The 19,513-nt window shown below is 26.1% G+C and overlaps 1 long non-coding RNA gene across 1 annotated transcript in view; it reads left to right on the top strand.

Annotated features, from left to right (window-relative positions):
• The window catches only part of LOC136990016 (uncharacterized), a 39,643-nt gene that overhangs the window by 671 nt on the left and 19,459 nt on the right, over nt 1-19,513 (top strand). The window lies entirely within an intron of this gene.

Here is a 19,513-nt window from a genome sequence, read left to right as displayed (position 1 = left end):
TTCCGGGGATCCAAATTTCATCTTAAATAACAATATAAAATAAATGTATCGTTTTAAAAGTCGTAAAAATTATAATAATAAAATTTATTTATTTATTTCTATAATTCTTATCGATTTATGATTAAAAGATAAAAAAATAAAAAAATCAACGATAAAATAATTAAAATAAATTTAACGAAGATTAAACCATTAGGAAATTAAAATTTAGTATTTAATAAGATTCGTTTTCTCCTTTTATCTAATTTTATACAAATCTGAAAAATAACTAAATTATTTTTGAAGTTATTTGGAAAGAAAATCTGTACTTGTTATAACCGTTTTTTACGAATTAAATTTAGAAAATAAATTATAATTAATCTTTAAAAATATTTAAAATCAGTTCAAAGTAATACATTAAACTGGAGTGAAGATACGATAAAAGCTCAAATACAATCGAAAATTTTTGACTACATTACCAAAAAAACATTTAAAAATAAATAAGTTATTAACTAAGAAAGATTATTTTTCCATTATAATATAATATACTTTAAGGAAATCTGATAGAATAAAATTGCATGATCCTATTTTGCTAAAAATACAGTACTTTGATAATATTATCGAAACGAAAATAATTAAACTTTAAACTAAAATGTCGATTCTTCATTTGTTGTCTTATCTGTTAATGTACTAGATTCTGTTTACTTACAGCCGAGTGTCCGTTGGAGTGACGGGAAGAATTAAGGGAAAAAGAAGCTATGAAGGAATTTTATCTGACTTACGCCGATCCTTCGACTAAGGTCTCCATTTCAAGATAATAAAAACTCTTCTTGTTTGCTCCAAACACAAAATAATTTGATATTTTAAAGGCATTTAATGATAGACTTGAGACGCTTAAGTCGGAGGTTTTTAAAGCACAGACCTACGAGATTGCAAAAGGATGTCTTACCAGATTTAAAATACAGATACGATCAAAAATGTAAATTATTCTTCATTAAGAATAACATATCGAATAAGAAATCACCATACAAATAAATCAGGCGGCCCGTCACGTTAAATTATGTGGCCCGCTAAGCGATATTATATAGGTCTATCTATTAAAACTTTTGTTTCCGGTTATGTGTATACCAAAACAATTAAATAAATGAAAATTTGCGTGTGTCATTGTTATAATGCGCAAGTGCGAGTACGTATTCTTGGTATAACAATAAAATCTTATTCATTTTGTATTTGTTTTACTTTTTTAAAAGCATGTTGGCCAGGCCTGAAATAAATGAATATACTTAAAAGTTGATGGCATACATAATGTATTCATTAATTTTCTTGATGATCCGCTTTCAATTCATCTTACCTTTAAACGATTATAAATTGTTGAATTTACGATATAAATCATTTTTATTAAAATATTAAACAATTATTTATTTATTAGAATTATTTATTGTAAACTATCAAGTTTTAGTTACTAAATTTTTATATTAAGAGCTCTCTTTAATATATTATACAATAACAATAACAATACTAATAATGTAACGTTATTTTTATACTTTTCATCTATCATCTAAACCCCCTTATAACGCTCGTAATGCTAACGCACGTATCCACCCCCAAAATTTCGTAACTTATAAGGATTAATCCCCTTAAGTTATAACCAAATCTGAGAAAGTTGACAAAAAAATTAACCGGTAACTCAATCCCTACATATTTTACAAACAACACCGGTCGATTTAAAGGCCTTAAACATTACGTAACGTTTGTACGTTTTTGTAAACATCTCTACCCCTTGTACACTACGTTGTACGTAACATTACGTGCGTAAATATCTGATTTTACATCCTCCTACATCTGAGTTATATAATTTATGGGCATCCTCTTTTCAAATTTTAATTATTATTATTTTAATCTGCAATTGCTATTGAAGAATAGAGTAAATTCTGGGTTAAAAAGTAGATATTGAGAAGATAAATGCCAAGAAAGAGATGAAGGAAAACTTTTACTAAATTTCACATATTTATGGAATTAAATTTCGGTTTTTCCGGTTTAAATCTGATTTCATTTCAGCTTAGCAAAATTCCGATAATATTAGAAATATCTCGGAATTTTAAGCAATTCATTCTTCATTTTGCTGGTAATTTAAATATATTATATATTTAAATTAGTATTCGGGTCTATGGCCCATTGAAGTTATGAAAACTAAATTAATTTATGTAGCATATAAGAATGGTAATTTAATTAAAATTAATTATTTTTAAATGATACATTATTATGTTAAATTATAATTACTGTTCAAAATTTATTTATTACATTTTTCATTCTATACAACTTTTTCAATTTATGAATTAAAATTATTTAATTAATATAGAAAAAGAAATTATAAAAAATAAATAAATAAATTACTAATAATTATATTAATTAATAATTTATTATTATTTCTTTTATGTCCAAAAGAGATAAAGGATATAATTTTAAGCAAAAAAAATTTTCTTTAAGTTATTAATTCTACAAATTATTATTAAACAAAGTATTAAAAATAATTTTTTACTTAAAATATAAATTGTTATTAATTTAAATATTATAAAAGAAAATAGTTAATTAAATTATAAGATGCATTTAATAATATAATTTTAAATAAAAAAAAATATATAGGCTTATATATGTATTTATATTTAATTATATTTTTTATAATAAAAGAAAATTTGTAAAAATTAAAATTAGAAAATCTTAGCATTGAACCTCTAAATAAAAGTTATTTTAATAAATTGCATTTAAAAAAATAATGTTTATTTATTAAAAATTAAGTTAAATATCTTTAAAAATGGTTGATAATTTATGGCCATTTATATTGGATTAGAAAACAAAAAAATTCATTATTATGAATTAAAATCATAAATGCATATATTTTTAATTATCAATACAAATACAAATACTTATATACGTTTAAAAAATTGTCACACTTCTCTGTAAGTCTTTTCTAATAAATTTAAATTGTAAATGTATAGAAAAATCTACAAATTTGATAATGTTAATAATAAATATCTATTACTTAATTAACGAGTATAGAAGAATTTTCTATCCCCATATATAGCTTTAACAATATAATAGCGCTAATATTAGAATAATGTTGATTATTGTTTCGAGAAACGGATTTTTTGACCTTCGATTTTCTATACGAGGTCACCAGAGAACGGTAATGATATATCGTTATGTTGTACGATGGCCAGTAAAGGGGAAAGAAGAAATGTCGAAAGAACCGGTCTTGTATACCGTGTACAGTAGTAATATACAATTTCACAAATAAGTGCAAACATTTCCCTGTTTAATAAGTGGAAATTTACTAATTGCTTAACTAACGATACTTTTTTACTTGATAGTTTCGTTCAATCGTTTTTTAAATGTCTATAAATTAATAATTAGGGGGCATGTTATACATATAGACAATTTATACACATACCTCTAAGAATATATACATATATTAGGATTATAAGGACATTAACGATATATATATATATATGTTTGTAATATGCTTCTAATGGTATGTATGTGTGTTGTGAAGAATACATAAATTAAACATGTATATATTGTATGTGTTTAATTTATAGGCCTATTTCAATGTAACAAGGTAGGGTAGTGAGAAATATATTTTTCTTATTGGAAATATTAATATCAGGTTATATAGAAATAGAATTGTAGTAGAAAGCAGAAATTTTAATATATTTTATACGTTTATTAGTTTTAATTTAAAAAATACTTTAACCTTTCCAGGTAAGTTGAATGCTTATACTATGTTACACATATAAACTGTAAATTACATTTTGTTTACACGCAATTCTAGAAAAATAATGTAATAAAGCCTTGAAATAATAATAATAATAATAATAATAATAAAATCAATATCTGTCTTTTAAGCCAATGAACTTTTGTAGTTTAAATTAAAAGAAAAGAAAAATATTGCAGGATTTCTATTAAGATATTGCAAGATTTTAAAAAAGTAAAGGGGGAGTACCTCAAATTCCTTTCATTTCTTTTTAATCATTGAAAGATAATTTAGACTGGTTTTAATTTCACTTTCGTTTAATTACGTAACACAGGTTAAATGTATTTTACTTTTGTTTATTATAATTTTGTAAGAGTCGTTAATTATTTAGTACTGTGAACTCGATTTATTAATGAATATATACTTCTAAAGATCAAATAAACGTAAAAGTTCCGTTCTAAAAATTATGAAATGATTAATTTTTGTTTTATTTATTCGTACTTTAAGGCAAACTGTTCATGAACTGAGAATATTGTATTATAGATTTAAAAAAAAAAAAAGAAATAGGATACGATATTCTCTTCTTCGTACGCAACATATTTCGGCACTGTTTTAATATTACACAAGATGAAGGAAGTCAAAGGTTATTTTCGACTTCCTTCGTCTTGTGTAATAAAAAATACGTTCGTATTACGGACTCGAAACTTTAATTTCATAATTATTGTAAGTCGAAAATTCCACAATTTCGTAATTGAGGATTTTTTGTGAAAATAATCCGAAATGTATTCATATAGTCAATGATTCTACAGTGGCGTAGCGAGGGGGGTGCACGTGCACCCCCTTCGCTACGCCACTCGCAGAGGGGCACCCAAATGGTCTCCAAGACAAACTATATGTGTTTCTGGAGGGGGAGGGGGGGCCAATAAAGTGTCATGCACCGGGCGCCAGTTATGTTCGCTACGCCACTGTGATTCTATCAGTTTATAAAACTAAAATAAGATTATTTATTTATGTAAAATTTATATATATTAATTAGGAGTATGCCTACGTATAGCCTAGTTTGTGTATGATAAATTTAGTAGTATATAAGAATGTTTTTGTTTTGACATATTTGTTTGTTTATGTATTTATGCTTGTGTGTGTTTGTGTTTGTTCGTACGCTCCTGTCAGTTATTTTCTTACAGTTTCTTTATTGAATCTATATTTATCCATTGATAATGTGTAACTTTATATACTGCAATTTTTGAAATTGTAGACCTATAAGATGAATTCTACTGTCGTCCGTCCATCTGTCCTTCGTTAATCTCGAGAATGGAGTTGCATAGACGAAAAATTAGGGGTCGGAGGCCACGATTAATGATGAATCGGTTTAATTTAGTCTCATTATTCTATTTAGCACTTCATACTTAAACGTTCCATCTTCGGAAATCGAACGACTGCAAAACAGGTTTTAGAAAATTCTGATGTTCGTATTCATATGAGTACTTTGAACGACTTAATATAAGAATTTTTACGCTCTTTTTTTTTTCTTATTTTTGATCTTGAAACTTCTAAAACTTGATACCTGTTACCGAAAACGTCAGAGCATGTTTTTTTTTCTTAATACAATTCCCAGAAAGTAACTATAAGATTGTAATTACGATTATTGATACTCGCAATTCTATTTGAAATTAAGTATAAAATTTGGCTATAAATTCTAAAATTATTTCCGTATTTTTTAAAACAAGCTTTACTTTATTTACATACTTAATACAAAGTGTCATAAAATATTCTAATTAACTTTAATTTGATCAGCAGTTTCCAGAATAGTATTTTTGGCCCATTTCCTTCGTTAAATTCTAACAAATTCTCAATCGAAAATGGCGCATTACATAAATATTCCATTTATTCTACATATCAACTGTAAACAAATAAAGCATTTTCGATATTCCTCGCATCATCGATCGACCATATCGATGTAAGACCTTCGTAACAAACGTGTCAATGATATTTTTTTTTTACAAATAAACGGTAATACATTCATAAAGTAACTAACATGTCAGTGGGTTGTTGATTACAAACATTTGTACAGCAAATAATTAATTGTATAAGGTTTTATAGAAAACAACCTTGGCAATTACGAATGGAATGTTGTCGTTTCTAAATATAATTACGTTTAACATTTTATATGGATTAAAGTTATTAAGTAGTGATTAGTATTTTATTTTATATTTTAAGACTGTACTTAAACGTCGAGAAATGCAAAAAAGAAGTTAGTTTTATTTTCTGTTTGTGTGGATGGGTGGGGGCACGATTTTTTTTACCCACATCGAAGCTTAATAACTCCTATTCCTTTTATCGAAAATGTTTGATATTTTGCAGGGAGGTTAATGTATTAAAGGGAAATGTTTCTAGAAATTTTCAGGAAAATCCGACCATTGGTTCGAGAGCTATGGCCCCAATCCTCGATATCTCCCGAACCAATCTGAAGACATAAAGATAATGGTAGCAATTATTAGGGATGAAAACAAATAAAGAATGCGGAGTAATTCCAGTAACAACGTTGCCAGATTTTTAAAATAGAGTCATTTATATATTTTATTGATATTTTGAACTCGATATGCCAGTTTGATTGATTTTGTTCAGTTTATTTCCACTAGTTTGTCAATAAACCCATTAAATTTACAAATTACTTATTGAATAAACATAAAAATATATGATTTAGAATCACTTTAAAAACGTATTCTAGTTATTATAATAATTTTTCAAAGTCTCAAGCGATTCTCCATAATTAAATTTCATGTACAAAAGCACAGATTTTTTTTTCAAAAAATTAAACATATGTTAGATATACTTTAACAATATTCCTTAAATATTTAATTTTACATTATTCTAAGTTTTCTTATTTTAAATTATGATTTAAATTCACAATATAGGACAAGGACTTTATTGTTTTTTTTTAACACTATAACGCTAAACGTACGTAAATTTTCTACAGTCTAGACTATTTTTTGATTTTAATATTAAATTATTTTAAAAAAATCTAAGCTTTTGTAATATTTATAAATATAATATATAACTTCAAAAAGGGTCTATATTTAATTCTCTGTAGTAAACCAGTGACTATTACATATGTATAATAGCTGTTTCGTAACGTTACGATTCCCAAACTTGTCACAAACACACGAACGACGTACAATGAATTGATATATATTCATTTTTTTGTATCTTCTTCGAATCTTCTTCGAAATAAACATGCAATATAAATATAAATGCCGATGATTCGGCGAATAATATTGCGTATACTGTCATAATTTTATCAAAATAAATTACAATAATATCTATCATTACATGTCAGAGTAAATCGCAGTAATATCTGTTTGCCAAACAATACGTTATCATTGTTTAACAAGATTCAAATTGTTAATGTAAAAAAAAAAAAAAAAAAAAATCGAGAGTACTTCATATCGTAATTTTATTTTCCCTTATATTATTGTACAAGTGTGTCCCATATAAACAGGTTAGGTAATAGATTATGGAAACAAACGTTGACATTATTCTTCTATGATAAATGCGCCTTTTAGACTGTAATTAAGTAACATTTTTAGACTTTATTATTATTATTATTTTTTAATGTTTAGTTGATTAGATTTACGTCTATTCAGTACAATCTTCCTTTAACATTCTCTCGATCCGTGTCGAGTCGAATGAAGTTAAAAGGTCATCTTCTTATATTGTTTAAGTGAAGCATAAAGTGTGCTTTTAACCTATTTATATACTACTATTATAATTAACGTGAAGTAATATAAGAAAGGAAATTAAATTGCCATATTCGAAACATATATATATATATTTCTTCTTCTATTATTAGATTTTCTTATAGTACAATCTTATACTATAATTCTTTAGAAATCCACTTTAATTTGAGTCTCTGCTTTCAATTCGGTTAATGTTACCTTAGGTAGCCAAGATGGCGGCTCGTCTCTAATTCCAGCAAGGAAACAATGGGACACACATTCTAACCTAACCTAACCTATTCTAATAAATTACCATAATTATTAGCAACCAAATTATTAGAATAGGTTAGGTTAGGTTAGGTTAGAATGTGTGTCCCACTGTTTCCTTGCTGGAATTAGAGACGAGCCGCCATCTTGGCTACCTAAGGTAACATTAACCTTAAATTCTTATAGTTACTTGAATGGTTTGAGATAGAAAACAAAAATAATTAAAATTAATCAGAATTTTTTAAAATATATTCTTATATCGAAGAGATAAATAGAAGTAAATGAAGCAAAAAGTTATTATATAAAGAGAAATAATGAAAAGAACTTTCAACATAAATGTTGGATGATAATAAGTTTTGTAATCTCGGAATATGTGTTAACTGTCGTCTTATGTACCGGGAATTTTAAGGTTGAAGAGACTGTATTGGAATACATTTTATCTTAATAAAGAGATATTTTGTAAAATCTGAAGAATTTGATTGTAAAAGCGTTATTCATTTAGCTATAATATACATTTTTTAATTCAAAAAAAGTAATTTACTACTGATAAAGTTTTTACATAACCTCAGCGTATTTATATAATAAAAATAATAATGAAAACATTAGAATTTTATAATGATAAAGTCAATTTATATAAATAATATATATATATATATTATTATTATTATTATTATTATTAAAGAAATCCTTGAAACTCGAAGGAATTTATCGGATTTCGGTGATTATAGGGTAAAAAACGATGCTACTTAATTTACGAATTATCTTTATAATAAGCAAATTTAATAAAAGATATGATAAAAAAGTAATAGCAATTTATAGTAGCAATTTATATTTATTATTATTATTTTTTTTTTTTTTTCAAAAATGACTTACAATAAAATTTACAACTTAATTTATCACGCGATTACACTATTAGTAGCTGTTATTTTTAAATGTTTTATCTTAATTTATCTCCAATTTAATGTGTCATTATAGTTAAATTTTGATTAGATTACAAATAAATCACGGTTTGTATGTTTATTTAACAGACAATTTTACTCCCATTTAAAGTTATCATTAAGATATAAATGTCCTCATTCATATTTAGAATAACCTATTTTTTGTTGACAATGTAAGAAATATCAATACTTAAATTATTTTATGAAGGTTATTTTCATATTTTTTAAAAGAAATTTCATCATTTATTTGAATTTCGACCCAAGAATAAAGAATATATTAATGAAATTCTGCAGCCAAGTTAAGATATTCTCCATAGATTCGAGTATAAATCCTAAATTATCGTAAAATATAGATTATATTTTTGTACATAAAGGTTAATATTTAATTCCCAATAAAAGTTATATTGTTTAAGAAAATTAATTAATTAATAAACATTTATGCTCGTACACCTAGTACATTCAGCGAATTCCATGATTAAATATTCCATAATTTGAACTTAAATAATATATAATTTTGGTTTAAAATTATAGTCAAAATGTAGGCCATGGGAAAATTAGCATAAGTACAGTAGGCATTAATCATCAATCAAAACATTTTGAAACCGAAGGATAGCATTATTCGTTATAGGTGTAGAAGTCAAGGATAGCATTTTTTGGTTAGAATATCCTAATAATTTACCGTATTTTCTTATGAAATATCATTTACAGTCAAAGTATGTTAGATAAATAAAGTATTTTGATAATCTTTTTTACACGAGTACATTGGAAAGATATTGTTTTCCGATCCGTATCAATCGTTACCGTTACTCTTCCTGAACAGCTTACTTAATAATATCAATTGTGAAACGTGTTTACTAAATTATTATTAATTTTCTTATTTTATTTAACAAATTCGAGACTATCTTATCGTATTTAAATTACACTACGACCTTTAATATTCTTGTTTACGTGTTAAACGTCTTTTATTTTCTTTTGTACGGTTTATTTTGGTAATAAGTGAAATGTTAAATTGAAATTAATCGTAGTAGAATATGTAAGAATTAAATTAAAATAGCTACTTAATAGTCTTTTTTACTTTGAATTTTTATGAATTGTTATCTAATTTTACATTAAAGTATCGTTTAGTTTATAGTTTTTATTATGAAACGTCGATAGATAAAAATATCGTTAATGTGTATGAAATTATCTACGCTCAGGTGAATTCGGTTTTTTTTATTTAATGTTTTTATTAAAATTGTTTAACTTTTTCTATTTTAATTTATAAATAAATGAGTAATTATCCAGAAATGTAACGTGTATATAAGATATTCGAAGATTCCTCCTTTATAGATTCTTAATTACAAATTATTATTCGACCCAAAGATAATTTCATTTTTCATTTATGGAGTAAACTAATTGATAAACCCAAGTTAAAATTGTCGTATAAATTATTATAATATAAGGATATAGCTGTAATTTCATTAATAATTTAATTTTAAAGGAAAAAAATAAAATTGAACATTTAAATTTTTATTAATACTCGTATAGAATTCAAGATCCTATATAAGTTATAGTAAAGGAAATACACAGATGAATCCCTTAAAGGTTTGTGTGTTGATCTTTCTAATTTCTTTAGAGAGATTTGGCTTCCTAAATCACACATTTTATGACTAATCCAAGGATTGATTCAAGTCCAAGAAAGATTGGACTTGTATTCATTTTCAATATAAGGATCAACGACGACTTCAGAAATTTTCTGTTATGAATGTATGAAATGTGCCATATTTTTAAGTTCGAATTTTTTCATGGCCATTCTTTATAGTATGATATAGTTAAAACTAATTTTCAGGAACATAATTTCGATTCTCGACACTGATTCTAAGGGAAATACGAAGGCTCACTTTACGACGATTTTTTCAGGAACTAGTAAGGTTGTAAACATAGGCCTATATTTATTTAATAATTTTTTTTTAAAAAATAAGCTTTAAAGACATTTAAAAATGAATAAATATAAGCGAAATTTTCAAAATGAAAATCCTCTTTTTTAAATTATTTTTCTACGAATATTTTACGACCTGGCAAACCGTCGTAAAGCGAACCTTCCTAACTTCAATAAATTCAGTCATAGTAAATTGAAATTATATTCTCAAAAATAGTTTTTGAACTATATAAATAACATATCAAACCCAAAAAAAACTGGAAAATACTATATTTAAATACGATATTTCATACACTTTTAATAGAAAATTTATATCCATTATAAAAAGTCTGTTGTATACAACAGAAAAATAAAGCGTGTACAAAATATTTTCATCGTTTATTTTAGAAATTTTTGTATAAAATTTAATATATATATTGGTAAAGATATTATCGTGAATAGTCATAACATTTTCTGTTTGATAAATAATACCTCCCGCCAAGAATTATCCACAACGTATTTGCACTCGATCAAACTATTAAGATAAGTTGTCGATCTATCTTCAATTAGGTCTACGTTTGATAAATAATATATATATATATTTATAATATTTACTTTGTGAATCAAACCTGTGTAAATCGGACTCTCACGGTACCTAATATATTTTTAAACACAGAAAATGGCTGCTTTCCGAAGAATTCTTTCCACTTAAAGGCATGTTAACAGGCTTTACTGTAATCCAATAAATTAAATATACATAAAAACAAAATTATATTATATCTTGTAAATTAAATAAATAAATAAATAAATAAAACATATAAATAACATATAAACCAAAGTATCGTTTAATTTTGATTATTTATAACATAAATTTAAATGTAATTTGATACACAAATTGCTTGTTAATGATGTTTAAAATACTTTATATGATCTTTAACCTGTTGCATGGCGTACTCAGAGGGGGAAAACGGGCCATTTACCCCCAGGGATGGAGTAAAAATTCCACAAATTATAATCGTAAAACTTATTGAGATATGTAACCTTACACTCTCGACCATGCGACACTTTGTCTGTCTTTTTGTATTGATGTAATACTGTATTCTATAATCTAATTGTGAAAAAATCCCCCAAAAATTTATGGAAAATTCCCTGGGAATGCTCATGTACTGTATATACGTATACAGTGAAACCTGTTCGAGACGAAACCTTAATAAAAGGGAAATCTGCCTAAGAGGGAAGAATTCTCCAAACTCTGCCATTTTCTGTTTAAAAAAAAAAAAAAAACCTGTTTAAAGCGAAAACCTGTCAAACCAAAAAAATTATTCGATACTGTGAGAGTCCGGTTTATACAGATTTTACTTATAAACTACAGGTATGATTCTTCGATTATAAATGACAATTTTGTAATTTTATTATCTTAATTATAATATTTAGTAATTAAAATTTTTATATTAAATTTATTACTTTCTAAACAAAATAATCGGAAAATTATACAATTTTACAACGTAATAAAGTTAGTTTACATACGAGATAGGATGTTGTAAATCAAAGTAATTTCTTATCTCGTGTTTTTCAGCTATTATATAATTACTAAACTTAATAAATATCTTTCAATTGTTGAAAATAGTGTTTGTTTTAATTGATATTACAGTAAAACCTGTCTAGAACGGAACAGTACTTCGCAAGTTTCCATTTTAGTATAGAGGTTAAGCAGTTATAAATATAAATTATAAGTGTTTTATATGTAAAAGACACATTTACGTAGTGTACAGAGAGAAAAATCTGTGTAAAAATCCCTTGAAATGTACTGTACAGAACTTTCACTATGATTCAGAATTTAATTGCTTTTACGCCGATAAATTCCGCTTTACTCAGATTATACTATGCAATTGGTACCCAAGTCTTCTGTTAGACGGGTTTACAGCTTTTAGTAATATATTATATAAAGAAAAGCGCCCGTCCACAGGTTTATTTTCCATTTAGGCAAGTTTCAGCTTTGTAGATAATCCGTTTTAGACAGGTTTTACCGTAAATTGTAGAGATCTTTCAAACTTTTAAACACGAAAATTTTAGTTTCACTCTGTGTTCTTGAATAACTGCCCTTATACATTTTTATTTTTGATTAATTAAATTTAGTAAGAAAGAAAACATGGAAAATTATGCAAAACATGTTTCTATGTTTACTAATAACAAATTAAAAAATAAAACCATACGGGCCAAGGATCAGTTTTCTACTTTTATTAAATATTTCGGAACAATCAAACTATAAATTTGACACGCTTCCTTTTAAAGTATTGTTCAAAGATCATTTTTTTAAAAAAAAATCGCTATAATTTGATAAATTTTGGATCAAAAATAGAAAAAAGTAAAATAAAATATCATTAAAATCGGTAACAATAGTTCAATGCTAACATATATATATATATATATATATATATATGCCTTGATCTATGTCGTATTGGCCTAAATAGTATAAATTAATATATACTTATATCGATGAACTTAAGCTGTTTTAAATATTTTTAGACAAAGTTTTTCGTTAAAAACGTATAGTTTAATAAATACAGTAAAACCTGTTTAAAACGGAACTGCGATAACCTGCCTAAGCGGGAAAAATGCTTCGGAACTCAGCCATTTTCTGTATTTAAAAAAAAAACCTGTTTAAAGCGGAAATTTGCTAAATATTCGGTACCGTGAGAGTCCGGCTTACACAGGTTTTATTGTAAATTAATACTGCAGTCGTATCTTGATAAATAAATCAAATTATGTAGTATTAACATATTTTAACATCCTATAATGAAATAATATACAAATTAAATAATTATGTAGAATTTCACAAATAAATTATTGATTTTGCTGTAGATCTTATCGTCATATTAACATTTAAACTATACGTCATAATTGTATTATTATTATTATTATTATTATTTTAATTAAATAAATCTCGCTTTACGACCGATTACTTTACAAATCTTCACTTTATGAGTGCTGCCGGTATAACTTTAGGCTTATATCACTATTTTCATATTGGCCATTTATGTGCTGTGTTATATAGTTAAAACCGTATTTCCCCGAATATAAATATCAATTTATTAAACTAAGTTTATGGGAAATACAACAGGCTCGCTTTACGACATTTTTTTTTCTAAGAATCAGAGACGGAAATCTATATTCTACTACATATTCATCGATATTAATTATGACTGCTGTTATCTATGATTGATATTAATGCTGTTGTTTAACTTTATATACAGTAATAGCTTAATGATCTTCAGAGATAATTATGTACTACTGCAATTTAGTCTTGAAGTGCCGATAAATACAGTAGTCGTAGTATTTACGTATTTATAACAATTAAAATTTAAATTATGTTTAGAAAATTCGTTATTTAAAGAATAAAAGTGAGTATTTTCGAAATTTAAATTTTATATATAGGCCTAAATGAAAAAAAAAAGTCGTATTTTATATACAGAAAAGGATGTTGATTGATCACGTGAGATTGACATTATACAGAAATGATCAAAATACATCCATGTTTTATAGGAGATAAGATTCGAAACTTGATACATTGCAAAACGAATGTTATATTGGTTAAATCTAATAAAAAAAAAAAAGTATTTTCACGAATATCTATTGAAAATATTTTTATTACAGAAATCAGAATAATTACTATTGAAGGTTAACCAGAACCAGTACAGGCCGTCAATAACCAATAATTTGTGTGAGGAAATCCATGTATTTTATTCATTTTATCACGACCAGAATATATATTTTGATTTAATTTTTGTTTTTAATAATAAAATTAAAAATCCTAATCTATAAATTTCCACTCTCTGTTTGTTAATTAGTCTTTCATTAATCACCAGAACGGAGTTAGATAGATGAAAATCGAGAACAGATGTGTAAAGTTTAAGGCCGGAGTTCTCGATTAATTTTTAAATTAAATTATGATTAATATGAATAAAGTTTCAAAAAGTCTTGCTACAACTATCTAATAATAATTTCAATAATTTGTTAACATTTTAAAATAAATGTCAGCTCTTAGGATATTATAAAACAATTTCGAATTTGATTAGACACAGAAAATTTTTGTTCTAATTGGAGTTAGATAACGTAAAATTTCATATTTGCAATATGAAAATCTTAAAATATATTATGTACTTTTTGTAATTTGTTACATAGAAAAGTATAAATTATATTTTATCTACATTAAATAAGAAAAAGAAAATTTTATTTCAACTCTCCATTCTGTTCTGATGCAATAGTCCAGGAATAGAGAAACTATGGCACGCCTGCCCAAAGTGGCATGTGTGCCATATGTTCTCCATTCGAAAAAAAAGGTTAATGTTACCTATGGTTCCAAAATGGCGGCTCGTCTCTGATTCCAGCAAATACAAGAAAGGAAACAGTAGGGACCACGTTCTAACCTAACCTATTCTAATAAATTACCATAATTATTACCAACAACATTATTAGAATAGGTTAGGTTAGGTTAGAACGTGGTTCCCCACTGTTTCCTTTCTTCTATTCGCTGGAATCAGAGACGAGCCGCCATTTTGGAACCATAGGTAACATTAACCAAAAAAAATATCTGGCACGCAACATATCATACGATTTTGTTTACATTTTTCTATGTAAATAATTTTTTTTAATCTTAATTTATTATGGTTTTATCTTCAGCAAAATATATCATCATCCTTTCCTCAATCAGCTTTTTTAAATGTATGCTAATTAAATAAATTATTTGAAAGATAATTATACCTACTACGTGGCACGCGACTCAAAAAGGTTGGCCATTATGATCTGAAAGATGTCTGCGATAACATTAAAGGAATTAACCTAATTAAATAAATTAAAATTTGTTAGCCTTTTTTCAAATCAATTTCCTATATTAAGGAAAAATAATTAGGAAAAATATAACTTTGTCTTACGTCTTATCAGGAGTGGCCAAACCTTGCACTGCCTATCAGAAATACACAAGAGCTGCAATGATGTGTGCTCATTGGAGAGACACATCATTTATATATAGTATTTTAACTATACATAATATAACTATCACTGTCACTTTACTTTACTGGTACTTTATGACTGAATAAGTAAATATTTATTTGACTTTATGAATAGATTCTGAGCTTTCAGTTGCCTGTTTGAGGTTAAGCTGCAAATAACACTTACAATCTCTGTGTACATTACACTACGTAATAGTCAGAAAACTTACGAAAATATTATATTATGTGTAAGGAGTATGTACTGTAACAAATTTATAAAAAGAAATTGCATAATTAGGTATTAATATATGGGAGATACAATAAGGATCTAGTAAAGCTGCACGTTTGGCCACCATGGCTTTATATACAACAATATGAATTTGTAGAACCGTCTGATTTTTATTTAGCACAAAGCGCAAATAAAATAATACGACAGTAACTGACATAACGCATATAAAACTATGATATAGAAGTGTACGAAATATTTTAATAAAATCTTGAATATCATAAATAATCGATGTATGACTAGTTTAGTTTAATATTGAATTCTTCGTTGATTTACTGAGGAGTATAAACGAGATATGGAGATAAATTATCTTAATTATTATAATTTAAAAAAAATAATATTATAGATTAGTCCTTACTTAATATATTCTTTATTTAAAGGAAATAAACATAAATTTACGCAAGACATATGTTAAGAACAAGTGGTAAATAATTATGAGATCCTAATTTGAAAACCTGATTACAGAAGGATGAATAGATTACACGAATAGATAAACTGGAAAGATGAAAATTTAGAAATAATATAGAAAAAGAAAGTAGGAGATAAGAAAGATTAGAAACATACCGAGAAAATCATCTAACACCGGATGAAACGAAGTAGAAAACGAAGACGATGACGAAGAAGATAAGCCTTAATGACTTTTTCGTAATGATTATGGGCAGCAAATACATTTTTCGAGATGATTCATCTGAACTTTCTTCGGATGTATGGTAGATCATCATTTATTTCCTTAAGAATTCTTATTTTTCCGAGTTAGGAATAATACTAGACGTTAATTTCGCAGTCCTAAACATCACTCAAAGACTAGATTAAGATAAGTATTTAGTAACGTAATTACAACAAGGAACATGCAGAATAAATCAACAAGATATTAATTAATAAGAATTATTTCATCATTGAAAATGTTATAAGCCTTCACGTGAATAAATTTTAAAAAAAAATTATGTAAGGGAATTAATTACGAATCTGCGTAATTATACGATATAATATGTCGAATTTTTGTTTACTCGGTTTCATATTTCAACAGAGTACAGTAAAAACAAGTTTGTATGTTAAGCATTGGTACCACTTCAGTCATCACATATCATTTTAATCTCTGCGTATTGAAATTGCACAGATTATCGATAACGAAATATCAAATTACTGTATCATGCCAAAAAAGTTGATGTAAAACAGATTAACGTTATCTCTCGTCATTTACAGCTAAATCAAACGTCACCCGTTCATTGCCGAAAGGATATTCAAGTTGTTAGATATTGCCAACGTATAAGTGCTTTTCAAGTGTATCTTTTAAATTAATAATAAACTCGCAAAGCACCTATAACACTACAACAATACGATCGACAATACCATCTCTCGCACATTAAACTGGGATTAAAATCAATTAATTTTTAAACAGTTCACTATTATTAAGATAATTGCTTTCATTTTTCGTTTAAATATTCTTAATCCCAAGCAATCTTCTTACCGGGATAAAATTTACTAATAAATCAATTTTTCTTTTCGAATTTTCGAAAAATTTTCATTCAAATGAAAAGTATTTTAAGTAAGTTTGAGAGAAAAATTTATGCTTTCCAACTTGCAACATTGAATAATGTGAACAGAGTCGGAACTATTTTAAAAATTATTACTGAAGTTATATTTAAAACAAAGACATTTTCTGTATTTCGTTATTATTATATATTATTTTTTAATCTACAAAAAATTTTTATATGTAAAATTACATATAAAACGTCCAACTTAGTTCTTTATCTCGAAATTATTATCCAGAAAAAAGATTTTGTTAATTGTTTTTTTATAAAAACAAAGTTTTTTTCCACCATAATGAACAGAATTTTCTTGATAAAAATAGATTTATTATTTATAGAATTCATAAAACGTTAGTCTATTTTTATTTTACTTTCTATAAATATTTACGTTTCAGGTAAAATACACGATTTCAATTCACCTGTTCTAATTTACATTACTTTCCGAATATATGAAATTCTTAATAATATAGAAATTAATAAAAATATATTTTTAATTTTTATATATAAATTAAATTTAAAGATTTTTAGATGCTAATTTATTGATTTTTTTTTCGAAATTATCAAATAAAAATCGATTTAAAAACTCTTAAATTAGATTCTCAATGGAATATTTTTAGTTCTGTCTATTTATTTTTCATTTCTTTTTCAGCTGTTTGTTTATATTTATACGAAGAGGGACATAACCCGATTATCTTGGACACTTTTAGACTTTATCTAAATAATCCTAAGTCTGTAGTTTAAAATATTTCACGCTTATATTATTTTTCGGATTTATCATAAACACACCGTAATTAATTTATTATATATTGGTTAATTTTATAGTATTAATATTTTAAATATTAAATTTATATACCTTTAATTAAGATAAGAAAGTAAATGATTAAAGAATTAGACATTAAAAGGTGGTCGTTGTGTGGAGGTTATTTTGTAGTGTTCAACCTTCCTGGAAAGAAAAAAAAATTGTATCTAAAATAAAAAATAGTAAAACACAATTTAAATTTTAATTATAATACTTATCATGATTTGAAATTAGTAAACTTAATTATTTAATGGAATTAAGAATAAGAAAAATGGGTTAATGTTACCCTAGGTATACAAAATGGCGGCTCGTCTCTGATCCCAGCAATCAGAAGACAGGGAACAGTGGGGACGCACGTTCTAACCTAACCTATTCTAATACATTACCATAATTATTAGCAACCAAATTATTAGAATAGGTTAGGTTAGAACGTGCGTCCCCACTGTTCCCTGTCTTCTGATTGCTGGGATCAGAGACGAGCCGCCATTTTGTATACCTAGGATAACATTAGCCGAAAAATGTTATTACAATAACACACAATACAAAAATATTTTATAAAACGTCTGTTAGAAGCCGTACAATTATTATCAATATTTATTGATTTTGTTACAAAAGTCATTTAGATTTTACAAAAAGAAGAGAATAAATATTTATAAATAAGCATATTTATAGTAAAATTAATAATTTAATACGGATGTGATGCTGAAAATTTTCGATATAAAAACCGCTTTTGAAGTGCTAGGAAAATTACAAAAAAAAAAAAAAAAAAAATTTAGTAATCCTATATACAACTGATAGGCTCAGACAGAAGTCCCAATGGAGGATCTCAGATACAGCGTTGCAAAGGTTAGTTTTTTATATAAAATATATATGATATGATAATGAGAAAACATTAAAATTAACCTAAAAATATCATTCTATTTATGAATTTAGTGATACATGAATGTGCATTATAGGCTCTCAGAAAGGGGTGATTCTTACATTTATTATTGGTGATGGATCCTATCTCACTTCACTTAAGTCCTACTATAGACCAACAGTATTTCGTGCGATAAAAACTACTAATTGCGATTTTAAGTCATATCTTTTCTATCTTTGTATTCTTTTCAAATTGATAATTGTTTAAAAATACCTATTCATTTGACAATTTCTTGATTAGTCTTCATATTAATTGGAAAAATGTTTGCAGTCTCTGTGTGTTTTTTACTCTTTCCTCCCTGTGGGCACTGAGAGGTCTTTTTTAATCATACCTATCGTGGGTTCGGTATGAGACCCACAACTGAAGTGGTGAGGGGTGAGGCCCGACATATCCTAGAACAGGACACCCACAAAAAATTCCTGAAGTTGCTCCCTGGGATTCGATCCC

The sequence above is a fragment of the Centruroides vittatus genome, unplaced genomic scaffold (genome assembly GCF_030686945.1).
Source record: "Centruroides vittatus isolate TY-2023 unplaced genomic scaffold, ASM3068694v2 scaffold_861, whole genome shotgun sequence".
Taxonomy (NCBI): domain Eukaryota; kingdom Metazoa; phylum Arthropoda; class Arachnida; order Scorpiones; family Buthidae; genus Centruroides; species Centruroides vittatus.
The sequence above is the reverse complement of the archived record's forward strand: the minus strand, read 5'-3'. Positions and strand labels throughout refer to the sequence as shown.